The sequence below is a fragment of the Phyllostomus discolor genome, chromosome 14, assembly GCF_004126475.2.
Source record: "Phyllostomus discolor isolate MPI-MPIP mPhyDis1 chromosome 14, mPhyDis1.pri.v3, whole genome shotgun sequence".
Lineage (NCBI taxonomy): Eukaryota > Metazoa > Chordata > Mammalia > Chiroptera > Phyllostomidae > Phyllostomus > Phyllostomus discolor.
In genome coordinates, this window is record NC_040916.2 from 47,247,976 (window position 1) to 47,261,398 (window position 13,423).

At 43.7% G+C, this 13,423-nt stretch overlaps 2 non-coding genes across 2 annotated transcripts; one reads left to right on the forward strand and one right to left on the reverse strand.

Moving 5' to 3' along the window:
- Positions 1 to 2,110: 2,110 nt before the first annotated feature.
- TRNAG-CCC lies at positions 2,111 to 2,181 on the reverse strand. The gene has a single exon. It is a non-coding gene; the product is annotated as a tRNA-Gly (tRNA).
- Positions 2,182 to 9,725: 7,544 nt separating this feature from the next.
- TRNAN-GUU lies at positions 9,726 to 9,799 on the forward strand. Its single transcript has one exon. It is a non-coding gene; the product is annotated as a tRNA-Asn (tRNA).
- The last annotated feature ends 3,624 nt before the right edge of the window (positions 9,800 to 13,423 follow it).

Sequence of the window (13,423 nt, forward strand, 5' to 3'; positions counted from 1 at the left end):
AGTTGCTGTCTTTTAACTTATGTGGACAGTTTGCAGATCTTTCTTCCTTGCATTGTCACACTGTCAGTTCATCAGTCTTAGGGCTTGTGGGCAGTGTGGCCTCAAGGGGCTGCTAGAGGCTGGCATAACCAATTTGTACTGTCAATTCTCTCTCCTTTTTTAAAGATTTTATTTATTTATTTTTAGAGAGGGAGAAAGAGAGAGAGAGAGAGAAACATCGATGTGCGGTTGCTGGGGGTCATGGCCTGCAACCCAGGCATGTACCCTGACTGGGAATCGAACCTGCAGCACTTTGGTTCTCAGCCCGCGCTCAATCCACTGAGCTACACCAGCCAGGGCATCAATTCTCTTATAAAATAAGAAGAAAAAGACACACAGAACTAGAGAAAAATAACCGGGGTCTTGGGGATAAGAACCTAATCAGGAAAAATCCAAGAAGCTAACAAACATGTAATAGTGCTCAGATCCATTAACAACACAGGATGTTAAAAATGGAACCCTAATGAGAGAACTTACAGGTAGGGTGGAGGGAAATTAAGAGGGGGAGGGGGATGGGGTAGAAGGTTATCACCTAGTAAAGCATGGGAGGAATTAGACTGAAGGACTAATACTGTTTTCCTTCTTCATCTGTGCATAGGTTACACAGGGGTGTGCATTGTAATCACCTGGTATATTGTACATATAGGTTCAGTGCATTTTCCTTATGTATGTTAAACATGATGTCAAACTCTCCTCCCACCCCACAGTGAATCTTATGGCAGAGAGAATGTTGTTGAGATTTCAAGAAGTTGCTTCGAGAGAAAGGAGTGGACATTGCTCTTTACTGCAACCGAGGACAACCCTACAGAGACAAGGCCCATGAAGCTGACCTCTAGCATGATGTGAGCTTAAAGAATATTCCCTGGCAACCAACCTGTACTTGAAAATAAAAGCTAAAGTCCTTTATTCGTATTATTTGAACACTCTGAAAAGCTTATGGGCCAAGCCATAACTATTCCCATGCCTCCTTTGCTTTCCCATTGCTTATTTCACAACCCACGGCTCCTCTTTCCTTCCTTTCCTTCACGCAATTAACAATGTTCTCCTATAGACTGGCCATGTGGCTCAGTTCCTGAGGGCACCTTCCTGCATCTTCTGAGGTTGCTGGTTCCCCCTCCAGTCAGGGTATGTGCAGAAGTCAGCCTATGAGTGCCCAGGTAAGTGGAACAACAAGCAGATTTCTCCCCCTGACCTCCGCCCTCTCAAATCACTAATAATGATAATAATAAAATTATCCTGCAGTCCTTGCCTTTTGGGTCTTCTCCCCCCACCCTACACTCTTCCAGCTTCTTCTAAGGAAGGGAGTCAAAGACAGCATTTTCTTCAGCAAACAGTAAAGGGAAATTTTGGGGAAATTTGGAGATGTTGCAGTCTTAAAAAAACTTTATCTTGTAATTCATCATATCCTGTCTACAAAGATAAAAACAAGAACTTGTACCACAGCTCAGAATTTATTGATTAAATTTGAGGGTTCCAAGGGAGTTACAAATAAATAAATGAATAAAATGACCTCGATGCTCACAACACAGCATCGCCATGGTCCTCAGACACTTAAAATGTAGAGCGACAATCTCACCCTCAGGAATCTCTTGAAATTAAAGTCTACTTTAGCTTTAAAACGGAAAGTGGGGATGAGGAAACTTCTCAAATGGCACTGGTCTTGTATTTAAAACGACTATCGCTTAGGGAACTCCTCCAAAGATTCTGGGATGAAAAGGAATCACCTGTAGTCTCTTCCAATGCAATCATACTCTTAGCATTCTCAAACTGGAATCCGTTCAAAGGTGTATCCAAGAGGAATCAGGCAAGAGCCCACAAGTACTGGTTCCCAGATTCTGCAGTTCGTTTTTCCCCCTTTTAAAAGAAAGGGAGTTTTGGAGCAAGACCTCTGGACACACACACACACACACACACACACACACAGGGGATCGTTCCTGGAATTTTGTTAGGTGTGGCAGAGGCTGGGCAGGCTGACTAGTTGACTAAATTTGGTGGGCAGTGGGGGCCCACAGCCCACGTGTCTGCTGATTGAGTGGGTGCAGAGGTCAGGTTCTAAAAAGAGACCACACCATGCATTGGCCAGGAATTGAACCCGGGTCTCCCGCGTGGGAGGCGAGAATTCTACCACTGAACCACCAATGCCCTGGTCCATTTTTGCTCCCCCATTGGATTCTTCTGAGAAACAATCTCCATAGCAACCCAGAAGCAATAACTTTGCCAACAACATGACTCCTTGTCTTTGCAAGATGGAGTTCACAACCCCCCGCAGACATTCTGCTCAAACACTTGCCACTGAGGCATCAGGAAACAGCACAAAGTGGGGACAGTTGGATTTAAATAGCAAAATATCTGTTTGGTCAGCTCACCACACAACTCTGATGAAGGCTCCTCCCAACTGGATAACAGACCCCTGCAGGAAACACCGGAAATGCATCCAGATTCCTTGTTTATGACCCTCAATCTTACAGAGTCCATCTCAGACTATTACCTTAGAGAGTCTGAGAAAGTAATCTCACTTGCTACGTCAGGCTAATTAAATTCAAATCCAAGGAAGAAATAAGCGAAAGCAGAATTAGACTGCAGGTAGAAGAAGGGGAGGGCCAGAATCCGAATACAGATAACAATGAAACACATTTGGGGAAGTGGAGTTAGTTCTTTGTAACCGTAATCATGCTGACAATAGTGCATGTCTGTTTTTAAGGCGCTTGCAGCATTTGCATGGATTTGTGATATATCATGATTATTTAAGAGATTAATTCATATCACATTTGCAGTCGATGCTGGATCGATCATTTGGAAGCATCTAATTCTCCTAAAGCGGACTCCCTGGAGTTCTGAGTTTTAGCCTCTGTGACTCTGAGATGCATATGAGGCATAGGCTCTGGTGTATTGGTTACATCAGTGTTAACCTAAAAATAATAAGCCTTTCAAAGTAAGAGGCAACAAGCATTTGATTGAGGTCAAAGGAAAGAATAGCTGTTAGGGAAGCCTTGATTCAGGCAGAAGATGAAATGATCTCTGATTAGGAGACAAGGCAGACTTTGCTTAGGGCACTGGCACAAGATGCAGCGGGCAGACGTTTTATTTTGTTGCACACTTGGAACCTTACGGTTTTGTGAACCAATGTCACCTCAGTGAATTCAACTTTGAAAAAGAGAAGGTGCAATTAAAGGATTTAATTTATTAAATCCTTAATTAATTATTAAATTAATTTATTAATTTATTGATTAAAGGACTTCAGACTTAGAAAATAAAAAGAGCTATGTGCCCTAAATGGAACTCTGGATGTCCCCTGCTAAAACCATTTGTACCTTCAGTTTGCCTATCTTAGTTGGAATCCTTTGTTCCCATTCTTCCAATGCTCAGAGAGAAAAAAAAAATAGAGTTTTATTTTTTTTATGCCAATGTTTTACTCAAGCCCCACACCTAACTAGTAAGGAATTAATTTTTTTCTTGTCTTTCAAACATGGTCGTTGGTCTGCATAATCCTCTGCTTTCGTGATCTCTGCATTAGAGCAAATGATTCTCCTGAAAAAAGCAAGGAGATCCACTTACCACACAACCTTTGGTCCTCTGGAGACCTGAGGTTCCAGACACTTCATCTTGGGACAGCGAGTTTGGCCTGTCTTTGCACCTTTGCCTTAGCTCTGCTCTCAAGTTCAGCCCACGGCCCAGGGACATTCCTGAGGCCTGTTTTCACAGCTCCTCTACTGAGTCAGAACCCCACAAATTTCTCAGCCTGCAGAAAAGCTTCAGGGGCACTTTTGCTCTTTTGGGGGAAAGAGGGCAGCAGAGGGCTTGCCATGTTGTACTCAGGTGCAGGTGCGCAGGGGCCCAGAAAGTGAGTTTGTGAGTTTGGTTCTTGCAGTGTCTGCAGCCCTTCAGTGTCTTGCAGTGCCTGCAACCGTGCTGTCACTTGGGGTTCTGCTGCTCACTGCCAATGAATTCCAGAGGCAGCAGGTTGGTGAAAAAGGAAAGGTGGTTTTTTTTTTATTAAAAGGCTATATATATTTTTTGAAGAATCATGGGCTTCTGCTTCAAAGCTTATTTCTTTTAAAACACCCAAAAGCAAATAACCCCCAAATCCCTTGCTAGCTCAATTAAAAAATGTGTCAAGAATCTCTCTCCCAGTTAAAAATACCATCCTTTGTGACACTCAGGTGGCTGCAGCATGATTATCCAGGTGGCTTAGCACGTTCCTGGCCACAGTTGGGTTCCAGGCGTCCACTGTAGCCTGAGCACCCTTATTGTGGCACTCTCCACTTTCCTCTGGCTGCTGCCTGCCAACCCAGCGCTTGCCTTCTGTCCTTCAGGCCATCAGCTTGCTGGTACATCTGTGTACCTGGTGAGCAGGGCTGCACAGCACAGCGCTCCTGCTGCAGCTTTCTGTATGGGAGGGGCGCTGGGCTTGGAGCCTGGCCATGTGGTCTCCAGGGCCTGCTGGCCCAGAATACTGAGCACTGAACCCTGGCCTGCTGGTGTGAAGGAAGGTAAGAAGATGGGCTGGGTTTCTGCACACTCTCCACTCTTCACTCTCCAAAGTCCCATCCCAAAATTCCACACAAGGTGAACGTGTCTGGCTTGTCTCACAATTCTGGCTTACCTCCACCATGCTTGTTAGCCCACATGGTGTCTTTCTTTCCACGGGGCAGGGGATCACCATGTTCACATGCCAGTTCTTTGGTTGGCTTGCACAGCTGGCTCGTTTACTGTTGCCTGAGGCAGCAGCCTCCTACAGCCCATCCTTTCTCTGGGGGAGGGCAAGGACTCCCCGGAATTAGGGTCTCCCAGGCTCCCCAGTGATCTGGCCAGACTTCCCTGTTACAATTTTCCCCTTTAACACTCTGGACTTTATAATCTTACAAATATGGTGGGCAAAGGTCTCATTCTTCCCTGGCTACTTCCTGCTGGCCAGGACATAGTCCTACCTATCTTTTGGTCCAGACATTCCTAACATGAAAGGGGGTTCTGGAGTTGAGGAAGGCCTTCATGTGAGGGGGAAGGATCTTGCAGAGTCCAGGTCAGTTGGCTGTCCCTGGGAAGTGGTATGCATGATATCCAGAGGATGCCATTGCTGGACAAGTTGGTGTCCTTGTCATATTCTAGAGGTGACAAATTTGGCAAGAGGGTTAGAAGGCACAGTCAGAACCATAACCACTAAATGACAAAGGTAGGAACTAACTCTACAACGTCCCAGACTAAGACAGAAGTGGCTTCCTTGGAGGAAGGCATGCAGAGTGTGCCGCACCTCTCCAAAGCCCTTTTGCCCAAGTCCTTAACTTGGGCTGGGGGAGAATGTTAAAGTCCCTTTAACATTTCATATAATAAGGGTTTGGTGATGATGAACTCCTTTAACTTGACCTTATCTGAGAAGCACTTTAACCCCTCCCATTCTAAATGATAGATTTGCTGGATAGAGTAATCTTGGATGTACATCCTTGCCTTACATGACTTGGAGTACTTCTTGCCAGCCCCTTCTTGCCTCTAAGATTTCTTTTGAGAAATCAGCTGACAGTCTTATGGGAACTCTTTTGTAAGTAACTGCCTCCTTTTTTCTTGCTGCTTTTAGGATTCTCTCCTTATCTTTAATCTTGGGTAACTTAATTATGATTTGCCTTGGTGTGCACTTCCTTGGGTCCAACTTCTTTGGGACTCTCTGAGCTTCCTGGACTTCCTGGAAGTCTATTTCCTTTGCCAGATTAGGGAAGTTCTCCTCCATTATTTTTTTCAAATAGGTTTTCAATTTCTTGGTCTTCTTCTTCTCCTTCTGGCACCCCAATGATTTGAATGCTGAATGTTAAAGTTGTCCTGGAGATTTCCTAAGTGTCTCCTCATTTTTTTGAATTCTTGTTTGTTCATTCTGTTCTGGTGGAATATTTCTTCCTTCTGAACAAATAATTGATTTGAGTCCCAGTTTCCTTCCCATAGTGACATTTTGGTTCCTTGTACATTTTCCTTTATTTCACTTTGCATAACCTTCACTTCTTCCTCTATTTTGTGACCATACTCCACCATTTCTGTGAGCATCTTGAATAGTGTTTTGAACTCTGAATCTGATAGGTTTGGCTATCTCTTCATTACTTAGTTCTATCTTTGGAGCTTTGATCTGTTCTTTCATTTGGGCCATATTTTTTTTTGTTTTTGTGCTCCTGTTATATATATGGGGCAGAATATTTAAGGGGCAGAGCCTTAGGTATTCGCCAGGGTAGAGCAACTGGTGTAGCTGCGTTATGTTGCTATATGTGGGAGAGGGGTCAGATGGGGTTGCTTGGCTCTCTGCTCACTTTCAGTCACTTCCCCCGCTACCCACAAGCAAATTTGGCCCTTCTAGTGCTGATTCCCAGGTGAGTGGGTTTGTGTACATTCTAGGACCCTGTGGGTCTCTCCAGTGAACTCTCCCATGAAGCTGGGAGTTTTCCTGCCTCTGCAACTCCCACAGGTTTTTACAGTCTGAGGTTTTGAGGCTTTGTTTCCCTGGGCTGGAACCCTGGTTGTGTGGTCTGTCTTGCTCCCCAGTTGTTCCTCCTGGTTTATCCACAACACAAATGTGGGACTGCCCACTCCACCAGCTGCCCCCTTGCCTGCCTGGTCTTCAGCTGCTGCCTTGCCACGTGTCCTCTCTACCCTCGCTGACCTTCCCTGTCCCTCCTACTGGTCTGGATGAATGTTTCTCCTTTAACTCCATGGTTGTTGGACTTCCATACAGTTTGGTTTTCTGGCAGACCTTGTTTTTTGTTTTTAAATTTGTTGTTGTCCTTCTTTTAGTTGTGTAAGGAGGCAAGGTGTATCTACCCATGCTTTCATCTTGGCTGGAAGTCAGTTTGTCTTAAATGGGATAATTGTTACATAAATAGACAAACACTGTCAAAGAATCATATAGAGACAGTTATAGGCATGCTAACACACCTTTGAATGGGAGGAAAACCAGTCATTAGACTGTGTGCATCCAATGAAGAAAAAAGTACAGTTCAAAAAGGAAAGGGAAGAGGAACAAATGTCTGGGGCCAGCTTATAGATTCCTCCCCAATCTATACACTGCTTGTAAAGGAGCATTCTGGGGTTATTCTGGCCAGTCTTCTCTGGATCCGATTAAGTTGGTCACTAACAAAGACAATTACAATGATTATTTTTTAAAGATTTCATTTACTTTCAGAGAGGGGGAAGGGAGGGGAAAAGAGAGGGAGAGAAACATGAATGTGAGAGAGATACATCGATCGGTTGCTGGTTGCCTCTGGTGTACCCCTAACTGGAGACTTGGCCTGCAACCCAGGCATGTGCCCTGACTGGGAATCAAACCAGTGACCTTTTGGTTTGCAGGCTGACATGCAATCCACAGAGCCATGTCAGCCAGGGCCAATTACAATTATTGAAATCTTGGAATATAGCTGCTCAACATATGTGATAGGACATTATCTCTGGATAATGTCCACATTGTCCTTCTGTTTTATCTCAGGAAGGCTTATTCTAAGCACTCTCCTTGTTGGAATGTCAGATAGATGTACAGAAAGATTGTTGTGCTGGCAAGAGCATGAAGAGAAAAGCTCTTTCATGTTGGAGAAACACATTGGAGAAATACCAAGTTGGAAAAATATATTGGAATATAAGTTTGGCTTCCTATTGAAGCCAAACTAAGAACACATAAAGAGATGCCTTCAGCTTCTGGCAAAGGTAATGTGACAGAAATCAGATTTACCCTCCTGCCTGAAATCTCACCCTTCCTTTTTCCCTACCCCTTAAGGAAAGAAATGGACAAATACATGAAATGCTGGTTTTCCAGACACTGAAATCAGGCAACAAAGGATAGCGGCCCTGAGAAATGAGAAACAAACAAGGTGAGCCCTACTGCTGGCCCAGCTTACTGCTATCAGAGGGTTTCCAGCATGGAACCGAAGAGGGGCTCTGCAGCCAACTCCTTGGACTGTAGAGACGAAGCTGAGTGTCCATGGAGAGCAAGGCTGCTAGAGTCCCAGGAACCAAGGCCCAGTGATGAGAGAGATGGACAGAGAGAGAACACAGGCATATGAAAAGAGTCTCCTTCAAGTACTCAGCGGAGTACTGATCAGGACGTGCTTGTGAAGAAACTGCCTGAGGCCAAGGGAAGAAACTTCTGTGAAGGTCAGAAGTTTCAGGGCCTGGTACTCACATGGGGCAGGAAATCATACTTACTCCCACCAGCCAGAGCAGACTACTCGGGGGCCACTGTGAGGAGCACTCAGGAAGGTCTTGCCCCAGTTGAGGGAATAAGCAGCCTGAGACCGACCTACCTAAAAACTCATAAAAGCCAGCCTCAAAGGGATCAAACTGTTGACAAGTCACTTAACTGGACCCCAGGACAAAACTCCAGAAGATTTACAGAACTACCTAAATAGCCACTTCCCCAAAAGGTAAGTTATGACAACATCTGTCATCTAATCAAAGAACGTCAGGCAGGCACAGAGGCAGAAATACATGACCCGACATGGGGAGAATAAACAGTATATCAGAACTAAACTATAACTGACACGATGTCAAAATTAGCAGAGAGGACGGTCCAGATGGCAGAGCAGGTAACTGTGGTACTTGCATCCTGCCACAACCACATCAAACTTACAACTAAACTATGGAACAACCATCATTCAGAACCACCTGAAATGTAGCTGAACAGTTCTACAGCTAAGGATGTAAAGAGGAAGCCACATCAAGACTGGTAGAAACAGTCTACCAGTTACAAGAGATCATGTTGATGGTTGCCAGGTGGGAAAAGGGATGGGGAGATGGGTGGAAAAGGTGAAGGGATTAAGAAGTACAAATTGGTAGTTACAAAATAGGCACAGGCATGTAAAGTACAGCATAGGGAATATAGTCAAAATATTATAACTACGTATGGTGTCAGATGAGTGTGAGATTTGTCTAGATTGCTTTTACATAACACCCAACCATTGGGTTGTACACCCGGAACTAATATAACATTGTATGTCAACTGCAATTGAAAAATTTAAAAAATGATTTAAAAAAAATTAGCAGTGAGGATTTTAATACAGTTATTATGACTGGTACATATGTCCAAAGAGTTATTCAGAAACTTGGAACATATATGCATGTCTGGAGTCAAACTTTAGAGACAGATGGAAATGATAATGCCTGAGGTAAATGCACTAGGTGGAGTTAATAGATTAGACATTGCAGGAAAAAGATTAGGGGATGTAAAACTAAAAATGATGGAAACTATCTAAAATGAAACACACTCCAATTTTTTAAAAATCATTAAGTGACAGGACAAATTTTAAATGCCTAATATAAGAGTAACTTTTCCCTCCTTTTCGCATTTGCCCCTTTCAACTCCACCCCACACCCTATTTCCCGCCCTCACCCCTTACCCTGCCCCGATCCTGCCTCACCCACCTCTGCCAAATGGAGTGAGGCCAGCGCCAATGGAACAGACAGTCGGGTTCAGCTTCCCCTGGGACCCCTAAGTTCAGGCCCAGGGGGGCGTGGAGCAAAGCCAGAGAGATGATTTGGCTACCCCATTGCCTTCAGAATCGCCCAACGCAAGCGTGTCAAACTTGACTGATGAGCCCGCAGACTCCAACTCTTCCAGTGTCTGGAATTTGGGAATCTGCATCGCCGTAGGGCAACCGGGACGTGAGTGCCACCCAGCGGTGACAAAGAGCTTGCTCTTTACTGTCTGCAGACAATCCTCGTTGTAGGTCTCTGTGGCGCAATCGGTTAGCGCGTTCGGCTGTTAACCGAAAGGCTGGTGGTTCGAACCCACCCAGAGACGTACCAGTTTAGTAGGGTTTTTGGTTTTTTTCAACTTTTGAGAAACATGACATGGATTTGCTGCTCTACACCTTTCTGCACTCGAACCCGCAACCTTGGCATATTGGAACGACGCTCTAACCAACTGAACTACCCCACCAGGGCCAGTCTTTCTTATTCTCAGGAAGCAAAAGCCAAACCATTGCAGCTCACTCTTCTCTGTACATCCTCTCTCAACCATTACAGGAGAGAGGCCTCCTCCACTACTCCTCTCTTGTCTTCTGCGTCTCCTGTGCAACAGGGTGACCTCGGTCAAGACATCAAGATTTGTGACCAAGAACAGGTCACGGGGAACCTGGAAATTACTGTTTGTTCGTATGAGTATTTCTGAACACTTTCCATATACTTTTCAAATTAAATTGTTTGTCATTGTGGATTTACAAATAATGTTCTAGTTATCGTTCTTGTACACGTATCTGGCCTCTAATTCAAGCATTTCTGTAGGGTAGAGTCCAGGAAGAATAAAAGTATTTATATGCTTTCTATAGGATCCTATTTTCTCTCCTTTTCTTTTTCTTTTTTTTGTTGTTGTTGTTTTTTAGTTTTTATTTCATAATCATAACTCTGCAAACCAGCTAAACTTGGAAGAGGTAAAGAAAACATGAACTGCAGAGAGAACACGAAGATTATGGAAACATTCCAAGCAGACGGGGGTGAAGGGGTGCTCCCCTGAAATACAGAAGGAATGGTCTGGTGGTTCAGATAAAAAACACAAGTCAAATGTGTTAGAGTTGTCCACAGTCAGTAGTGGTGATCTTCTTGCTGGTCTTGCCATTCCTGGACCTGCAGCACTCCATGGCTGCCACAGCAACATCATGGCGTCTTTCACCCCGCAAAAGACCACGTGCTTGCCGTCCAGCCACTCAATGCACTGTCACCTATATCATTTTATTAACCAATGCCACTCCAATAAGTTCAATATAAATTTTTAAAGGATTAAAAAGAGAGAGAGAAAAGCCCAAGGATTGAATGGTCCCGATTTTAAACTCTTGTGTTTGAGAGAGACCTACAAAAGGGTGATTAAGTGAAAATTTTATTTCTTTGTTTTACCACACCCTCATCTGCCACATGAGGAGACTATGTCAAGGAAAAAACAATTTCATTAGATTCTGGATAGATGTTAAAGTGTTACTTTTCTGTCCAATGTAAAGATTTTTACACTTTGTCTGCTTTTTTAAAAAAATTTATATTTTATTTTTAGAGCGGGGGGAGGGAGAAAGAGAGGAAGAGAAACATCTGTTAGTTGCCTCTCATGTGGCCCCAACCCAAAACCCAGGCATGTGCCCTGACTGGGAATCAGACCCTTTGGTTCCCAGGTCAGCACTTAACCTAGTGAGCCACACCAGTAGGGGTTAATGTTTTGATATTAATGTTTTCGCTCTTTTATTCTCTGACTTACACTTAGCCGGGTGCAGGCCGAGCAGTGATCCAGGCACAGTCACCCCAGGGCCCAGCGCTGCTCTCCTCTGATGCCCCTATTGAGTGCCTAGAAAAGTCCAAGGATCCAATGACCGGACTTCACACTCTTGTGTCTTTCAAAGACCTACACAAGAGAAATGTTCACTGCTAGTTCTGTGTCCTTCATCACACCACACCAGTCCTTTCCAGCCAGCTCATGACTTATTTTCAACTCTGAAGATCCACCCAAGATCCTTTTGCTACCTTACACCCAAGCAAAACTTTTTTCTTGATTATTGTATTTTCTACCCCTTCCAATCACTCTGCTGAAGTTTCTCTGCTTTATAGACTAATCATCCTGCTGCCTATCTTGTGAAATTTATTTTCTCAATTGTCTGCCTGTGAGTGTGTGCATGTGTCTAAGTGTGTGTGAGAGAGTTTACTTACATGCTTCTTTGTCTCTCTCCATTGTTTAACAACCTTAAACTATAAAGTATGCTGGGCACTATTCTGTCTCTTGAGGATACGTTATTTACATCGACAACCTTGGTTTCCCAGGAAGCATGAATCTTTTTTATATGAAAACATGTCTTTGGAAGACAGAGTCGAGTAAAACATGATTTTCTTAGTGCACAATTAATGTCAAAGCAAAAGTGAACACATCTCACATTCAATTCAGATAGTCAGGAAAGTCTTTCCAGAGGAAAAGAATTCTGAACTGAGACCGGAAGGATGGGAATAAGTTTGAGAACGAAGAGGGACTCTTGAGAGACCGTCCCCTTTAGAGAGAAGCCAGTGTCTGAAGGTGAGAGAGTTCCTGACACGTCAAGCACATCACTGTTGCTGGACTTGAGAACTGGCAAAAGACATTCAGATGATGAGGATGGGGGTGAGGCAGAGGGGAAGCAGAGTGCATTTCATAAATGTATTAAGACATTTTAATGAAGGAATATGGGAACACCAGCTGGTTTTAGGCTACAGGTAGGTCCAGATTCAAGCTATGAAAGGGTCTCTCAGAAAGCATGTGGCAAGTGGTTTGGAGTAGATTAGACAGGCTGTAGGGATGCTGGCTTTTTATCCGGTTGTATTAATGGAGGTAAGAGTTGACAGATGGGAAAGCATAGTCATAAACTGGCAGTAAGCCAGTGGTCCACCCAGTAAACTCTATCCATTGATCATAGTGGACATAAAATTCTGTGCTGAAGGATGATAGGGTATATCCAAAGAAGGTAGGAAGATCTGTTTTAGACAGCAGAATGGCTGGTGGTGAGAATAAATATATTAGGCAGGGGTAGGAACAGATTTGGGTGTTACTGGTGATTGACTGGAACACTTGAGAAAGTCCATACTCCTTGAGGGATGTTGTGACTGGGTCTACTGATCACACAGGGCTGCAGTAGAAGGTGGTGTGTGATGCTGACAGGGAGCTCACTGTGCATTGAGTTTTAACATCTGTGACTCTGAGAACCATATGAGGCTTTGACTTGTGAATTAGGAATTGTGAGTTGGAAGTACGGTGTTGTAGTTTAGAAAGAAATGTGAAAATAAATGTAGATCTGGTTGATGTAGGTGGTAATTGAAAGTGTGTTGGCCATAGCTGGTGCATGCCTTGGGTATTGGGCAGATGGTAGATAGAGCCAAAGCTCTTCAAGGTCAAGGTAATGTTCATTTTCCCTATTAAGCTGAAGTTTTTGGTTCACACTTGACCTACCTTGGCTTCTCAGCAGAGAAGCATGATTGCATGTCTGAAGTTCCTGTTTTCCAAAAAGTCATAATGATTCCTAATCCCGTCATGTGGGAAAGCTTCCAGATTGCTTTCTTCATTTTAATTTCCCCAGGGAAATTTGGAGAAACAAATGTATATTTCAGTTTTTATCAAAGGACCAACATGTTAACCTATCAATCATCATTTTTGTTTCTAAAATTAGTCTGGTCCTTATGTCAAATGGAGCCACAGCTTCCATGCCAAAGAAACTGTCTTGCACAGTTTATGCCTTAAACCTTTGGATGTTAACATGGCAAAATCACCTGTGGATGGAGCTTAAAGCAACTCAGCATCCCACAGAACTGATTGTAAAGATAACAGGAAAGCAGATATTATGACTACAAGACTGATAGCTACTGGACTGAAAATTAAAAACATCGCTCTTTATGTTATCTGTAGTAATAGCAAAAAATGCGTTTCTTC